The sequence below is a fragment of the Rattus norvegicus genome, chromosome 6 (genome assembly GCF_036323735.1).
Source record: "Rattus norvegicus strain BN/NHsdMcwi chromosome 6, GRCr8, whole genome shotgun sequence".
NCBI classification, from domain to species: Eukaryota; Metazoa; Chordata; class Mammalia; order Rodentia; family Muridae; genus Rattus; species Rattus norvegicus.
In genome coordinates this window covers 120,189,309-120,205,914 of record NC_086024.1, presented here as the reverse complement: position 1 = coordinate 120,205,914, position 16,606 = coordinate 120,189,309, and the positions used below count along the sequence as shown (strand labels likewise).

At 36.1% G+C, this 16,606-nt stretch overlaps 1 long non-coding RNA gene across 2 annotated transcripts in view; it reads left to right on the top strand.

Annotated features, from left to right (window-relative positions):
• The first annotated feature begins 8,300 nt into the window (after positions 1-8,300).
• The window catches only part of LOC102549614 (uncharacterized), a 39,287-nt gene continuing 30,981 nt past the window's right edge, over positions 8,301-16,606 (top strand). For both annotated transcript variants that reach the window (XR_010052784.1, XR_005506169.2), the window contains exons 1-2: positions 8,301-8,509; positions 9,053-9,160. This is a non-coding gene — a long non-coding RNA (uncharacterized LOC102549614). The remainder of the gene's footprint in view (positions 8,510-9,052; positions 9,161-16,606) is intronic.

Here is a 16,606-nt window from a genome sequence, read left to right as displayed (position 1 = left end):
GATCTGTTTGGTGGATCACAGTAAGTAGCAGCCTTGTAGAATTGATCACTCTTCTATTATGACAACTGAAGCCCAGAACTGACATTTTCTTCCGATGCCTTGTGCCTCTTTGTAGGTTTTCATAAACATGGCCAAAATACCTACAGCATAACATGGAGAAGCAAAGTGACAAGGAAGCAAAACTAAAAATAAACTCCCTTGTCTGGATCATGAGAGGAACAAAAGCAGAGAAAAGGCAAGAGAATTGTCAACTCACCGTTATTTTTCAATATCACTTAACACCCATGATCCCTTTGACATGATGTGAAAGACAGAATGGGTGTGGCTTCTATAACTAAGTTATAAACAGTAATGGAGGGAATATATACAGCATGGATGAACATAAAGACACAAAACCCGAACAGCCACCCTTTTCTTCCAGCCTGAATTTTGCAATCCTTTATGTGATCGTTCAGTAGTTTGGGACCTGCTGTTCTTTTGCTAGAATGGAGCAGACACTCTAGCTGTGGAAGACTCCCAGTCAGCCAATGAGGATGCATAATCCAGGCTGCTTTGATGTAACAAGAATTGGAGAGTAGCGGGTGGCCTTGCCTGCTTGTTTTTAGTGGAGACCTAGGAGTTGTGTCAGGTGTAGCAGCTCCTCTTTATCTGCATGGAATTTGTGTAAATCTCAAAAGAACAGATGGAGAAATAGTTAGAGACCCTTTCTCACCTCTTAGAAGCACAATCCTCCCTATCCCCTATACTATCAGCCCTACTGCAAGAAAAAAGGGGGTGTCACCCAACAGCTATGGTATAATCACTGTGCTTACAAAACATTTAAATGCATGAATTAGACAAAGAAAACAAAGGCACAGAGTGGCTTAAATAACCACAGCTGTCAAATATGTGTATTTTACGGTCAAATTCTAGATTTAGGTTAAATCAACAGGGTTAACTGTAGAAGTGCTGTGACTTCCTCCAGTTTAAGTGCCTTGTGGACTATTTTGGTGATGGCTTATGAGGCTCGTGGCTCAGCTGACATGGTCATTTTTTTTTTTTTGTATTGGAAATCCAACCATAAAACTATCCGTCAGAATCTTCTCACTAAAATTCTAAACAATTTCTTTAAGGCTCGACCCTTGTTGATGCATGTTGCAAATTACCAGAGATCTCATCCCATTCAAATAAAATAATCTTATTTCTCAGGCATTTTTGATTGAATACTGTGCAACTGGAGCAAATACTTTCAATGTACATGATTATATAAATTATTTTTAAGCTTTTCTATGTGTAACACAGTTTACACTCTGTATGTGTATGTGTGTGTGTATGTGTGTGATTATATGCATATAATGTTTGTTAAACAAGAGTTAATTACAGTCCTGCTTATAAGACATATATGTGCGAAACAATATATTTAATCAGTGAGACTGTATAAGCAATAGTTTTAGAGTATTGCTTTCAAGAAAATTCGTTGAAAGACAAATCAGTGGGTTAGAAAGGTCTTGACACAAAGTATTTTGAAGGTCTTATGAGCAACACAGGCTTTGACCTGCTATTCATTATTGAGTTTCTGTTGACTATTTGACTACATGTTGTGTATTTACTATTGACTTTAGTCTATTTATAATTTTAAAGTATGTAAAAATAATACACTTTAAAAATACATACGCTTAATCACAGGGCTAGAGGACACATGATTGCTCATTAAAGAGACATTATTATTCAAAAAGGAAACTACTTTTTGTTTTTAGGAATTGACTGTGGAGGGATATTATCATGAAAAATGATTACTGTGTATTAATGAACTTATAAATCAAAGCAATGAGATAAAGATCATAGAAAACGCTGGGTTAAGAACTATTGTCATCTTGCTCTCTCCAGGAATCCAAAAGTTTCATATTTGTAAATTTTAATAGAGAAGAAAACCATCAAGTGAGATTATCAGAAGTCAATGATTAATTCTCTGTACACTCATGTCTGAAGAAAATAACCTTTTATACCAAGATTCCCAAATAGTAGAGTTAATTGTTTTTCTCTGGAGATGACACTTGGAAATTTCTGGAGACATTAGTTTTAAGCTATTTGTTTAAGATTTAAATATCAATTTAAGCATTATTTGTTTGTTTATGTTTATGTTTCACTGTCTGGTGCCAAGGTCAGAAGGTAGCTTAGTGCAGTTGCTTCCTCTTTCTGTCCTTTAGTGGATTATGAAGAATAAACTCTCATGGCCGGGCTTGTAAGACCTGTGTCCTTACAGACTGATTCATCCCACTAACTTGGGAGACATTTTTTTTTTATTCACTTGAGTATTTCTTATTTACATTTCGATTGTTATTCCCTTTCCCGGTTTCCGGGCCAACATCCCCCTAACCCCTCCCCCTCCCCTTCTATATGGGTGTTCCCCTCCCCATCCTCCCCCCATTTAATTACCATACTGACTAGGGAGTTTAATGCCTGGCTTTCAGTGAGTAGATGTAATGTATTCTGGTAAACAAATTAGGCCCCTATAACTTTTATCTAGGTTTGATTTCAATACAAATGTGTATTTAAAATGTTTGAAACAGTTTATTATAGATTTTAGTTTTAAGCAGATGCTACTCTAAAGCTTTGTCTTGTCAAATTATGTGTGTGCAGAAGACACATGTAGATGGTTTGAGATTATTAGTAAGGTGATCAAATACATGTCATATTCATATAGTAGTGGAAGTTTTTTCTTTGCAAAGGGGTATCAAAGTATATTAACTTTTACTTTTAGCTTTTATTCTTTCAGAAGCCTTCAACTAAAAAAATTGCCTTATTAAACGAAATTATCCTTGAAATAAAATTGTTTAATTATGAATCCATGATTGAGATTTCCACTTTTAAAACTGTTAGTTTAAAAGCAGCCAAGTAGTTTTATTAGAGCTAATCTGAATCAGCTTCACACATTTCTAAGTATTCATATTAAAACAGGTTTATATAAAAAGGGAATAGAGATGGGGTTTTCATCATGTAAGATTAAGGACTTCTAAAATATTACGCTTTCAAGAAACCAGACAGGAGAGGCTCTTGTATGATAGGCCTTTGGGAATATTTGCTTGGTCAGTTTCATATGATACAAAGACAAAAGGAAATCTTTATAATCATATTTTCTCTTTAGGTCTGTACTCATATTTGATGCTCTTTGTTGATTGACCCTGTCCTTTGTCATAGGAAAGATTACAGTGTCAGTTTATAAGGGAAAGCATTGCATTTATTTATTTTCATTATTCTTTTTGTTTGGTTGGTTTTTTTCCATCTTTATTAAATTAGGTATTTCTTATTTACATTTCAAATGTTATTCCCTTTCCTGATTTCCTTGCCAACATCCCCCTTAACATCTCCCCCTCCCCTTCTTTATGGGTGTTCCCCTCCCAACCCTCCCCCCATTGCCGCCCTCCCCCCATAGTCTAGTTCACTGGGGGTTCAGACTTAGCAGGACCCAGGGCTTCCCCTTCCACTGGTGCTCTTACTAGGATATTCATTGCTACCTATGAGGTTGGAGCCCAGGGTCAGTCCATGTATAGTCTTTGGGTAGTGGCTTAGTCCCTGGAAGCTCTGGTTGGTTGGCATTGTTGTTCATATGGGGTCTCGAGCCCCTTCAAGCTCTTCCAGTTCTTTCTCTGATTTCTTCTACAGGGGTCCCATTCTCAGTTCAGTGGTTTACTACTGGTATTCACCTATGTATTTACTGTATTTTAAAGACACTTCTCTGTTGGAGACAGTGGGGATCAATTAAAATATTGTTAAGATCCAATATCAAGTATAAACTATCAAGAATAAAAACACTGATTATAAAGACATTTGAACCACAATAATCCAAATTTGAAATGTAGAATTAGTTTCTTGATAAACAGGATAAGTGAATTTCTAACAGCTTTGTATTCTTGTCAGAACATATGACATGGCTTTACATCCCTAAAGTAATCCTGAACTGTGGTTTTTATCTCATGGTTCATCAAAGCAACTTGTATATCTCCTGAGTGAAATATAAATTATAAATTCTTGTTTGCTAATTTTTTAAAAGTCTATCACACATATCTACATATGATATATAATATGAAATAGAAGAGCAGTCTATAATCTTTCATAGTTGGTTATCTTTTTAATCCTTAAATCCATGTAATTATTGTATATAAAGTAATTCCTGTGCAAAGATCACTGTACGAAGCAGCATTTGGAAAAGCATTCTGTTGCAGTCTGTCAACATACATTTTCTATATGAAGAAACTGACAGAAACATGTCTAAGCTTAATTTCAGCAAGTCTTCTAATTTATGTAAAATTTCAAGGAAATACATTTAGAAGACCTTACTTCAGAATATCTGTTGTCATGATCACCCACTTCCTCTTCCTCCTCATCTTTCTTTGTTTATTTTATTTTCCCATCCTTTCTGTTGCTCTGATATTAAGTCTTGCTCCCCAACCACTACTATCTTTGTTTCCTTTTAATCTTTCCATTCACGATGCAAGAAGAAGGTAATATTAGCCTTAGCTGTTCTCTACTGATTAAAAAAAAATTCACTGAGAATTGAAGTCATTGAAGAATTTTATTCTTTTTGAAACCTTATTCCCTGAGTCAAATTAGTGAGCAATATTCATGTGGTGAATTGAATAAGAATGGCTCCCACAGGCTCACGTATCTGAACCCATATGGAGTGGCACACTATTTAAAAGCATTAAGAGATATAGCCTTGTTGGAGTAAGTTTGTCCTTTTGAAGGAAGTGTGTCCCTGGGAGTGGGCTTTGAAGTTTCAAGGGTCTAAACCAGACCCAGTGCCTCTTTCCCTGCTACCTCCTAATTTGGATGTAGATCTCTTGGCTCCTTCTCCAGGATTCTGTCTGCCTGCTTACTGTCTTGTTGTTCATCATGCTGACAATGGACATAACCTCTGAAACAAGCCCCAATTAAATACTTTCCTTTTAAACAGTTGCCATGGTCACAGTGTCTCTTCACAGCCTTAAAACATTGATTAACACAATCCCCAAACAAATGAAAACAAACAGTAACATCCAACAAAAGTTCAATTTGCTTTGTGTACAAATGATGCATTGCAGTAAAGGGCTAAGCTGTATTTCTCTCTTGGCATTTCTGGATTAATTATATGTTATGTACGGATTGCATCTTTGATGCACACTTGTGATTGCATTTATATTCTTATGCATGGCTGCTTTGTTATTGTCAAAAGAATTGAGGAAAATATTTCTTCCTATAGTTCATGCTTGATTGCCAAATTTAATGCATTTATTACCTTCTATATTCTTTCCTATTAACCACAATTTGCAAATGCTTGTTTGTAATAAGAAATAAGACCTATAGGGTATATTAATCTAAGTCTTTATCCACTTATTTCCTGATATCAAGGTATGCTCTGCTAGATATAGATGATGTGTTCAGAGCGGAGTACAAATTGGCAAGAACCTTTATCTAATATTCAATGAAGTTAGAGAAGACTGAATGATTTTTTAAAAATGTATCCTTATTCATATCCAAGGCTTCCTCTGCACTTCTGTGCACCATCTGGTCCTGATGGTCGAAGTGCCAAAATACCATAAGGAAAGTTGTTTTTGTGGTATTTCCAGTCCAACCAGAATCAGAAAGTACCAGAAATCTCTTGAGAAAAGCTGTTGTCATAAGACATGGAACCTAGTTTGTCAGATCAAGAAGTTTAAGAGAAGTAGCTAAAATCACACTATGTTCCAAATTTAAATCCTCAACAAAGAGAGGGTATTCTGGATTTAAGGTTTACCAGATGTCACACACACAGAACCCACCCCACTACTTCTTCGTACACATATTTCATTCTTTGATCAGCTAAATTTCTTCATAGTCTTTGATTTGTTTATTCCTATTGCGTTTTTGCATTCATTTTTTAAGAATGTTTATAGATAAATAAAATAACAACAATATCAGTGAGAAACAAGTGGCAAAATGAAGCAGCTATCAAATGGCTTATACAAAACGTTCACATTTTTATAGACTATGTATAAAATGTACAAAAATACTCTATCTTTGTGTATGTGAAGTTTCTAATAGCTACAGAATTCTTCTACATGTCTTTATAATTCTTTATGGGGTATCACAGCTTGTTACTGGAATCTTAAATCTTCAGAGACTCAATCAGCATTGTAAACACAGTGCCCAGAAGGGTTAGAGTGGGTTGTTCAATGTGGCAGAATATTCTCTTTCATTCGGTCCCCAAAGCAGCCCTGATTTATTTAACATTGACTTCAATTCAGAGTAATTGAGCTCAATTAAACAAAAAAAATACTTCAACACAGGTAAAGAGATTAAATTATGTATGAAGGTATGGCAATCATTAAATTAGGCAATGAAAAGTAACCATGCATGTATTATCCTAAAGCAAATGTCTTACAGTACAAACGCTAAGCTTTTGTGTCTGACAGATTCAAATCTTGGTTCTACACCTGCCATTTGTGTAACCCATGGCTATTTACTGCTTCTCTGGTCTTCACATTTTTCATCTAAAAATGTAAAACCAATTATTTTACTGGGATGAAAGGATCAATGAACTATACAATAATAAAGTCTGGGAGTACAGCAGGTGTTCTGTCACCTCACCAGTGCTAGTTTTATCTGAGGATTATGAAATAATAAACAGCTGCAGGGCAGATGCTTAAAGGATTGGCTATTACAAGAGTACCTTAACTTGTGGTTAAGTTTTCTTTCATCCTTTGAAAAAATAGGGTGTCACTGTGGACCTGTGGCTCACAGAAGCTATAGAGGCAAGAATGCTTCACAGCACTATGAATGTTATCCATTCAGTACTTGTGGGCAATGTTTTAAAATGTTTCGTTACAAGAAAATGGAATGGCTTCAGAGGGGTATTATCTGAGCTGAGATGTTTCTGAATCAATGTAAAATACATCTTTCATTCAGACATTGCTGGATAACTTGTGGTGCCCTTGGGCCAGTCCCAACGAGAAACTTTTTCCAAATATTACTGTAAAGTAATTCAAGTCTTCATATTCAGTGTGTGTGTGTGTGTGTGTGTGTGTGTGTGTGTGTGTGTGTGTGTGTGTGTTTGCACGTTTGTATGTCTGGAGGCTAGAAATTCATGTCAAGTGTCTTTCTAAATAGTTCTCTAACTTTAGGTTGAAACAAGATCACTCAATGAACCGGAAGTTCAAAGATCTAAACTCAGATTTCTATCCTTGCTTGGTAATTGAACCATTTCTCAGGCCTCCCAAAAACATTAGTTTTAACTAGAAATAAAATTCCTGTCTTTGAATTTTATGACTGCACTGTATCTTCTATATGAATGTTTGTGTAGTTTGCCTGAACAACAAATCTATTCCTTAGACAACTGGTCCACCTCATTTATGTTTTGTGAAACATTTATTTTCTTTTTCAAGTTAAAGCCTGACAAGAGCCCCATAAAACCACACTGTGTATAGTTCAGAGAACTCTGGCACTGATATATCAGGGTCTGGTCATTAAATCCAAATTCTTGGATCGTCTAGTAACAGCATTTAACCCAGTTGCCGTTCTGTCTGATTCCTTTAGTGTACAGTTTTCCTATTCTCCATTTGCATTCTCTTGAATCACTGAATTACCTGATTCACTCTAATCCTCCTTGCTCTCAGAAACCATCTTCTCTTTCTGAAATTTCCACATAACCCACGTAATAAGGCAATTAAGGTGTCACTTTTATGAAGCACCAAAGGAGTTCAAAAACCCACCTTTGGGAGAAAGTTGAATGAACTTTCCTCCTTGAACCCTGAGCAGACTGAGTGGGAAGTGGGGCTGCTGGCAGTTGCTTTCTTAACTCCTGTCACCCAGCCATGGGGTTCATTGCCCAAGCAAAGCTAACACAAGCGAGCATTTTTTCTTTCAATGATAAAACATATATACTATTCTGTTTGAGCTTTGAGACATTCTGATTAGGAATGCAATATGTCAAGTAAAGCAAAGAATGTCAGAAAAGAACTCCATTGTCTCTGTGTTATGTTACAATACTTTTTTATTAAAAGGTGGAATTCCCGAAGCTGCACCTGCCACTAGGCTTTGGGAGCTGGCCAGAAATGAAAGAAAACTCAATGTGCAGTTAAAATCTGTATGGCGCAGCAGTGCAGCAGTGCATGGCTGTAACAAATACCAGGGCTTGAACAGTTGCCTGGATAGAATCAATCTCTTTCTCTCTCTCTCTCTCTCTCTCTCTCTCTCTCTCTCTCTCTCTCTCTCTCTCTCTCTCCTCTCTCCTCTCTCCTCTCTCCTCTCTCCCCTCTCCCTCCTCCCCCTCCCCCTCTTTTTCTCTATGTCTCCTTCTTCCTGTTAGAATGCAGGGATATAGTGACAGTTACTTGACACAGCGGTTTAGTTGCATTTCTCCATACTTTAAATCCTAGAGAAATTTGTGAGTGCCTTAGCAGCTTGTGTTTTAAAGCATTAACCTTTACTAATAAACATTGAAAATTTTAGCAATAAATGTAAGTATTAACGAAACAACTTGATCAAAACCAGTTAAAGGAGGAAAACAATACATGTAAGTACATGACTATCTTTCTACATAACTATTCACGTACATAAATATAGCCTTTATGAATATGTTAGATAAATAGTTTTGCTCTAAAGGCATATTATTTCTTCAATGTTCTCTCTTTAATTTCTGGTTCTAAATTATTTAGAATATGTAGAAGTGATGCTTTTGACTTTAGAGCTGTTTTTCAGATAATTGGATGGCAAAATTCAGTAAGTTTTGCTTATTCTTTCATTTATTTCTTGGTAGCTGCAGGCTAGGGGCACAGAGGACGAGAGGAGCTAGAAAACTAAGCTGGAGCTTAAGGTAGTGGAAAAAAAACATTACTACAAGTTATTTCTGGATCCTTAATCAAATCACAGAAATAGTACCTGCTTAAGGAATTCTATAGAATCTCTTAAAAAATACAAACTATAAATCAAAGTAGGCAGAGTTTCTCTTCATTAATTAAAGTGGGTTTTAATTCCTGGGAACTTTCTTTGAGAAATGAGACAGTGAGCCCAATTATCTTTCTAACCAAATTAATGGTTAGCTGCCACTGACTTCCAGGTTGAAAACTTCAGCAAAGCTGCTTCTTGGCCTTTGCTCCATATATCTGACGACCTTGGAAAGTGATGACTTTATAGCATGTGACCACGTGGCTCTCACCACTGTGAGGTAAGTGCAGAGCTCCAGCTTTCTCCATGGGGGAGCAGAAAGAGAGATTAACTGAGTTCCTTTGAACAGGATGCCAAAACATTTCTCTTCAGACTCATGTGAAACTTCAGCTTGCTTTACCCAAGTTAGTGAATATGTTCTAGCACAGGCATGGCTTTCTGTGTGTGAAGATTTATGGAGGAATGGTGACTTGGTGTAAATCAAACATGTGAAATGCATTATATTCTCTTCTGTATACCTTACTTATCTCCACAGGTCAGGATCCAGGTTAAAGAAAGGTGAAGTTCCAGGTCACTCAGAATTTTTAGCATGGCATGTTTTGCCTTTTCGCTTCCTCTGGGAATTTTTGTCTCACTGGTGTGTTTGTTTACAGTAATAAATCAGACTTAAAAGCCATTATGCTTTCCTGAAATGTGACATTCTTCTCAACTTTACAATCAATTGCATTGATTCAATTGTAGAACATAAGTGAAGACTAATGGTTTTTGTGTTTATCAGCTTCTAATTTACATAAGATAAAAGATGTTAGAATAGGCCAGAGTCTTTCTGGAAAACCAGTTTTGATGATTGAAAGAAAATAGGACTTCCGTTTTTCATGTGTAACAAAACATTCTTTAACGTAAATCCCACAATTCTCCCTCTTTACTTGTGAGAGAACACTTAGGAACTTCGCTTTGAGTCAGGGCAATCTTTGTCACCCTCTCAATTGCTGTTATAAGCAACGTGGGTTTTCACCAAAGTTTTACCAGAAGTAAAAACATAACAACATGTGATCTCTTTGGAAAATGTTAAAGTATAGTAATATTCCACAGTCAATAGAACTGTGAACTTAGAAACTTTGAAACACTTCCCATTAGTATGTCACCTAAATAACTTCCCATGAATATTTTATGAACTCCCATGCCTCATGAAATGGTTTGTTTTATTTCTGAATTTTAATCCTTTGTAGATTTACATTGCAGATGTTAATGTAATATACTATTAAAAAATGATTGCAAAAATGCATATGCCACTTCGTTTAATCAAAGGGAATGTCATTCACTTACGGAGGACTTGCAGCCATCCTTGGCATAGTTTCTTGCTAATTTAGATTTAAAGTAAAACTCTCTTACCGTTGTGCTGAACTTTTCTTCTTTGCACATTCTGAGGCTCCATTTCCATGCCTTCAAAGAGAGTGCAGGATTTCCGCCTCCTTTTTCAGAAGAATTACATTACCCTCTATTCAGCTACTTCGATGACTTCCATTAGAAAGTGCTCAGTGATGAGACCTCATTGGTTATTCTTCTTGTGTTTACCTCTTCCTGACCTCCATTCATCCTGGCATGTTTACTTATATGGAAGACAACGCGTGTATTCCATTGTTTTAGATTTGATTTTGCTGTAGAAATAAATGCATGCACTGAGGGAGAAAGTGGGGCATTTTTGGTTGTGGAACTACATGAAATGAAGGATAAATTAGGAAGGTACAAATGAACTCATAAACTGCTCTAAAGGAGTTATCAAGGTCACAGCATTGTTCTTATACTTTCTTGTTTTGAAGCATTTATTTTGCTCTTCCTTGTCAATTCTTATACAGCCTTTTTTTTAAAAAAAAAAAATCGAATCTGAGCAGACTATGTGAAAGTTTTCAAAGCTGTTACAAACATTCAAAATTTTCTCTGAGGGAATAAAGCTTGATTCGGTGGGGCCTGCACACCCCACCGACTGGCAAGAAACTCTGTAAACTCTGTACTCCTTGACGGCTGTCAAGAATGAAAAAAGAAAGGGGTACAGAAGAATTCACAAACACCCACATGCACACACATACAAGGTAGATGAAGCATGATAAGTTCCAACAACTTCATACATACACATGCATACATAAATACATACATACATACATACACACACATACACTCACACACAGCCATACTTTGAGTGGATAGAGCAAAGCTCCAACCAACTTTATACATAATAAATATTTACATATACACATTTGCTGTATGAAGCAAACTCCAACAAGAAGGCTTCAATAGTTTATATATTTTCTCCCATAATTTATATATTCTAGCAAAATCTTTTAAGGAGTTCAAAAACCACAGTGTGGGTACATTTTATATTTCATTAAATGATGTATCATGATGTGAATGTGTAGAAAAGCATGTCCTGAATACCCTCATGTGGATAAACATATACTACAGGTTAAGAGAACAAAAGCAAACAACAAAAACATATTCCCAAGAACCCACATACATTCATAACTAACAAACTTTTGTAGATTGATAAAATGTAAACAAACAAAGTAATTTTCTCAGCCAGTTCTTCCTTACTTGCAGGTGACAATTTGTGGTTACAAAGAATGAATAGATTATTTTAGTATTGATCTTAAAAAATAATCTTATAAAATCTTAAAAGAATCAGAAATCTAAACTCTTATATAAAAATCAATCAATCAGTCATTCCTGCTTTAAATCCTCAGATTGCACAGTAATCATCAGTAATTTTTATTAAGTCATAACAGAAAGCTGGGGGCAAAAATGGGTACAAGAAATTAATCATCACCTTGATCACCAGTTCACCTTCAGTAAAGAGTTATTTCGTTCACTGCCATTAGGCTGCCATTGTTTCTGTTCCCTGACCTTTAAAAAATTACCTAGTTTAAATATGAAGGGATAGGTGAATGGGTGGGGAACACCCTCATAGAAGAGGGGGTAAGTGGCATGGGATAGGGGGTTTATGGATCGGAAACAGGGAAAGGGGATAACATTTAAAATGTAAAAAAAAATCTAATAAAAAAAGTTTGTTTTTTCTGAACTTCAAATTGTTCTCTAAGATTTTCTACAATACAGCCACTAACAAAACTGTCTTGACCCTACTAACAATCTGCTTCTCCAAATTCTTTCTAAGGGTGTTGACCACTGCTAATAATGTGCATTTCTAAATTCTTTCCAAGGGCCATGATCGAATCATTAATATGCTCCAAGAGCAATGCCTGAAACAGATCAAGCACTACTATTGTGAGTGCGGGTGATACTGCCCAGTTAGGGGCTGGAAGTCCCCTTTAGAGTTTTCATACACTTCTTTTGATGAAGACAGATGTGAAAGCAACAAGCAGAGAAAACCCCCTATAGCATGAAGATGAATAGCAAATCAGCTTTAGAATTTACTGAATATGGCCCACTGGTTAGCACAACCAAGAAGGGTATCCCTAGGAGAGGCAGAACCCCAGGACTCATCTTGCCTGGCCCTCGACAATGATAAGGCTGCCATTGCTTCAATTACCCAAACAACTAGGTACCTCATCTCCTTTATTTTCAAAAGTGCTACATTTTGAGACATTAATACACTTTTTAAATGCATCTTAACATATTCAAATACCTGAATGAAATTTGAAATGCATATTTGCATCACATTTTGATTGATTCGGATAAAGCATTCTTTGAGAAGCCCAGTCATTTTGCAAGACAAGATAAGAAAATGATTATTCAAAATTGTATTTCTTTGATTTCAGGAACTGATACTTATAAAGGGATGAATATTAGTAAAATTAAGAATTTAGGATAGAGTTCAGTTTGACATTGCAGTAACCCAATATCATAGAAATTATAAATGAAAGGAATAATCCTCTTATAAAAGAGAAGGATCTTGAGAAATAGGTAAGCTGTAGTGATTGGACCACTATTCTGTTTCATTTTTTATCTTTAGTAAGTGCCATTTGTCCTCAAAGCTAACTCATGACCAATGTTGGATGAAAAAGAAAAAATGACTACACAATAAAACACTAAATTGTTTAAGAAAGCAAGGCAAGAACGAAATATGACTTACTACATTCCTGAAGGAAAAAATAAATTTATTTTTATGTTATGTCATGTCATAGCAAATGCTTGTGACCAATTTTGACAATGTGATATGGGGACTTTGATTTATAAGTGGATACATTTTTTTAAATAATGGAAAATGATAGAGAAATGGCAGATAGTTACAGAATTAACTTAGTTTTCAGAATGATGGAAGGAAATAACTGTTGATGAAACAACTATTGGGGCTATAGAGTGGGTTTGGGAAGAACAGTAGTTGAGTCTTTCCAATGGACTTCTGCTTTAAGTGCAAAATTAGTGCTCTCTCTTTCCTTCTCTCCTTCCCTTTCCTCTGTTTCTTCATTTCTTTCTCATATATTTTTTTCTTGTTTGCTTGTTTATGATAGTATCTTTCAGTATAGACAAGAATAGCTTTTACTTCATAGTGCTCAACCTCTGTAAACCTCCTGAGTCCCAGGATTACAAACATAATCCATCATACCTGGATCCCTGTGCTCAACATTAAAGCATATTAAAGTATTTGTAATTTTAATTGCAAGTAGTTATAACCACTCTATCGATATATAGGCATTATTTCTCTCTAAGGTGCGTTTATGGGGTGCATTTATTCATCCTCCATGTACTGCCAAGTACCTACTATGTGCCAGTCATTTGTTGTGTCCTCAAAAGAATCATAGGGTGGGTGACATTAGTGTGTGACAGTTACCAAATGAGTTCATACATCACTTTCGAAAACAAAGACATTTAAGACTATTTGATGACAAGAGAAAAAAGCCAGTCAAGGAGGCTCGAGAGTGGCCATACTGAGTAAAATAAAAGGACACTGAGGATATCCTGACACTTGGGTCTTATAGAAAGATATAAGTGTATGTGCATGACCATGTTTGTTGTAAATGTGTCTAATGTATAAGCTGGACACCTCAGACTAAAAATATAAATAAATATATTCTCTTATGTAAGCTCTATAAAATGCATAGATTAAAACATTTGGCATAAATATCGATTAATATTTCCATTTAAAGAAAAGAGAACTCAGAAGCTGCATGTCACTACTTAGTTCATGGGTGTGAGTGATTTATTTTTATGGGCTTCTTTTTTTTGTTCCAAGATTCCTTCATTTTTTTGCTTTTATTTTGTTGGATATTTTATGTATTTACGTTTCAAGTGTTCTCTTCTTTTTACTGCAAAATAACCTAAATTTAGCATTAGTATTTCCTCACTTATTTTGCTAATTACCATGTAATGGCTTTGGAAAAAATGTAGTTTTAAACTTTAAAACTCTTATATCTTACTGGTCTTGAGTACTTCCTTTAACCTACATGATCAGTATAAACACAAACCCCACTGATTATAGTATTTGACAATTTCAATGGTTTAAATTCCTTTAATTTCTTCTATTCGCTTGTACTTCCTAAAGGAAACAATTGTCTGTAGAGTTATACAGAAACGTCTCTATCTAGTTTTTCAGCCTCGGAAATATAAAGATTCAAGTATCAATCAGAGACTTAATTCTTCAAATAAGGAGGCTATTACAGAGTGATATGCTTAAGACAAATGTACTTTTTTCTTTTGATGTAATTTATTTAATTATGTATCTCTATGAATTTATTTTATTAATGATTGTATATTATTACTGTTTCATACAATCTCTCTGATATTAAAATTTATTTCTTATGAGCTTAGAAAAGCTAATGCTAACATAAGACTGCCTATTAAATGATTAAGTGACACCTTTGAGAAAAAGTCATTTTAATCTATTATCTTCTCATTTTTTACATTCATTTGCTGTTTTCCCCTCCATCTCCCCTCCAAGAACCCCATTTATTTCCCCTCTCACTCAGATCTATTCCTTCTTCACTTTCAGAAAACAGCAGGCCACCCAGGGGTATCAATCAAACATGGCACATCAAATTAGTAGTAAGACTAGGCACATCCCCTCATATTAAGGCTTGAGGAGGCAATCCTGTAGAGAAGAATGGGATGCCAAAGCAGGCAGAAGACTCAGAGATATTGCCAGCTCCAACTGTTAGGAGTTCCACAAGAATACCAAGCTATACAACCATAACATAGCTGCAGAAAACCTAGGTCAGACCCATAAAGGCTCCCTGGTTGTCAGTTCAGTCGTTGTGAGGCCCCTGTGAGCTCTGGTTGTCCTCTTTGGCACCTACAATCCTTCTTCCCCCTCTTACACTGGATTCTCAAAGATCCACTTGATGCTTGACTGTGGGTCTGTACATCTTTTTCCATCAGTTGCTGGATGATGATTCTGCTAGGTTCTCGTCTATTATTAATGATACAGCAGTGTATCATTAATAATCATTTAATTGACCTTTTGGGGCTGGTCTTGGTTGGTTTTATTCTAGGTCTCTGGGCTCTTTAGCTTCTGCTACCTGTCCCTTCAGAGGTGTCAGATATTGGTTCCATCTTGTGGGTCTCAAGCTATACCAGTCACTGGTTGGCCACTCCTAAATAAGTTCTGTGCCACACAGTTAGTAGGCACAATGAATTGTTGGTCTAACGTTTTGTGGCTGGGTTGGTGTCCTGATCCCTTTACTAGAAGCCTTACCTGGTCCAAGAAAATTCTGGCTCATGCTCTGTACTCCCAATGAGAAGGAATGTTAGCTAGGGTCATCTTTGTAGACTCGTGGGAGTTTTCATTGTGTAAAGGCCACTGTTATTTCCTTAGATGGAGAGGTAAATGAGAGCTGTACTGCAAGCCATGCGAATATTTGGCTTGTGCTGAGGACAGAGCATGTCCTTCTCTGTTCTAACTATTCCTAGAGCTAGACTTGGAAGCTTTTAGCCTACAAACAAACCAATCTTCCAAGCTGACTGATTCAAACTGACTTCTCTTGTTTTCTAACTGGACTGCTCTGCTTGGCCACAAACTATCATCGGCAATCTGTTCTAACCTTCTGGATCCTTCTCTTTCTCTGTTTTCACTTGTAACTTGTCTCTGAAAAACTGTCCCAGTAAAATTGCCCCTCTCTGTCTGTTGCTGTCTTAAATTACCTCTCTTATTTTTCTCTGAATTGTCACTTTTTTCTGCTCCTCAATTAGACAACACTTTCAAGCATGGCTATCTCCTTCTACAAACTAAGTTTACCTTCATTATTTAGGATTAAAGGTGTGTAGTAAGGGCATGACTGTATTAGAGCCAGGACATTTAAGGTTATGAACTAAGGGTGAACAGATTTCATTTTATACCTGTCAGAATAGCTAAGAACAAATCCAGTCAGAGGGATTAATGGTGTTTACATTCCAGATTGATCACATAGACCTTGAAGGTCTTTGCGTATGATCACTTGCCAGAGAAGTCATGTTGCTGGATTAAAATTCCTATTGCCATTACATTAAGTTTCTATCTTGTCCTCCAAATGCTATCCAAATTTTCCCAATTCCACTCCCCCCAGTACTCTATCCAATAACTAGTTTCCAATAACTATTTTCTCCTCTTCTCAACTCTACCTGCCAGAAGGATTCATTTGCACTCTCTGCTCCTTGAGCCCTCCTTGTGACTCAGCCTCTTTGGGTCTGTGGATTATAGCAAAGTTATCTTTCACTTTAGAGCCAATAGCCACTTATAAGTGATATATCATGTTTTCTTTCTTGGTCTGGTTTACGTTGCTCAGGATGATTTTTTTCTATG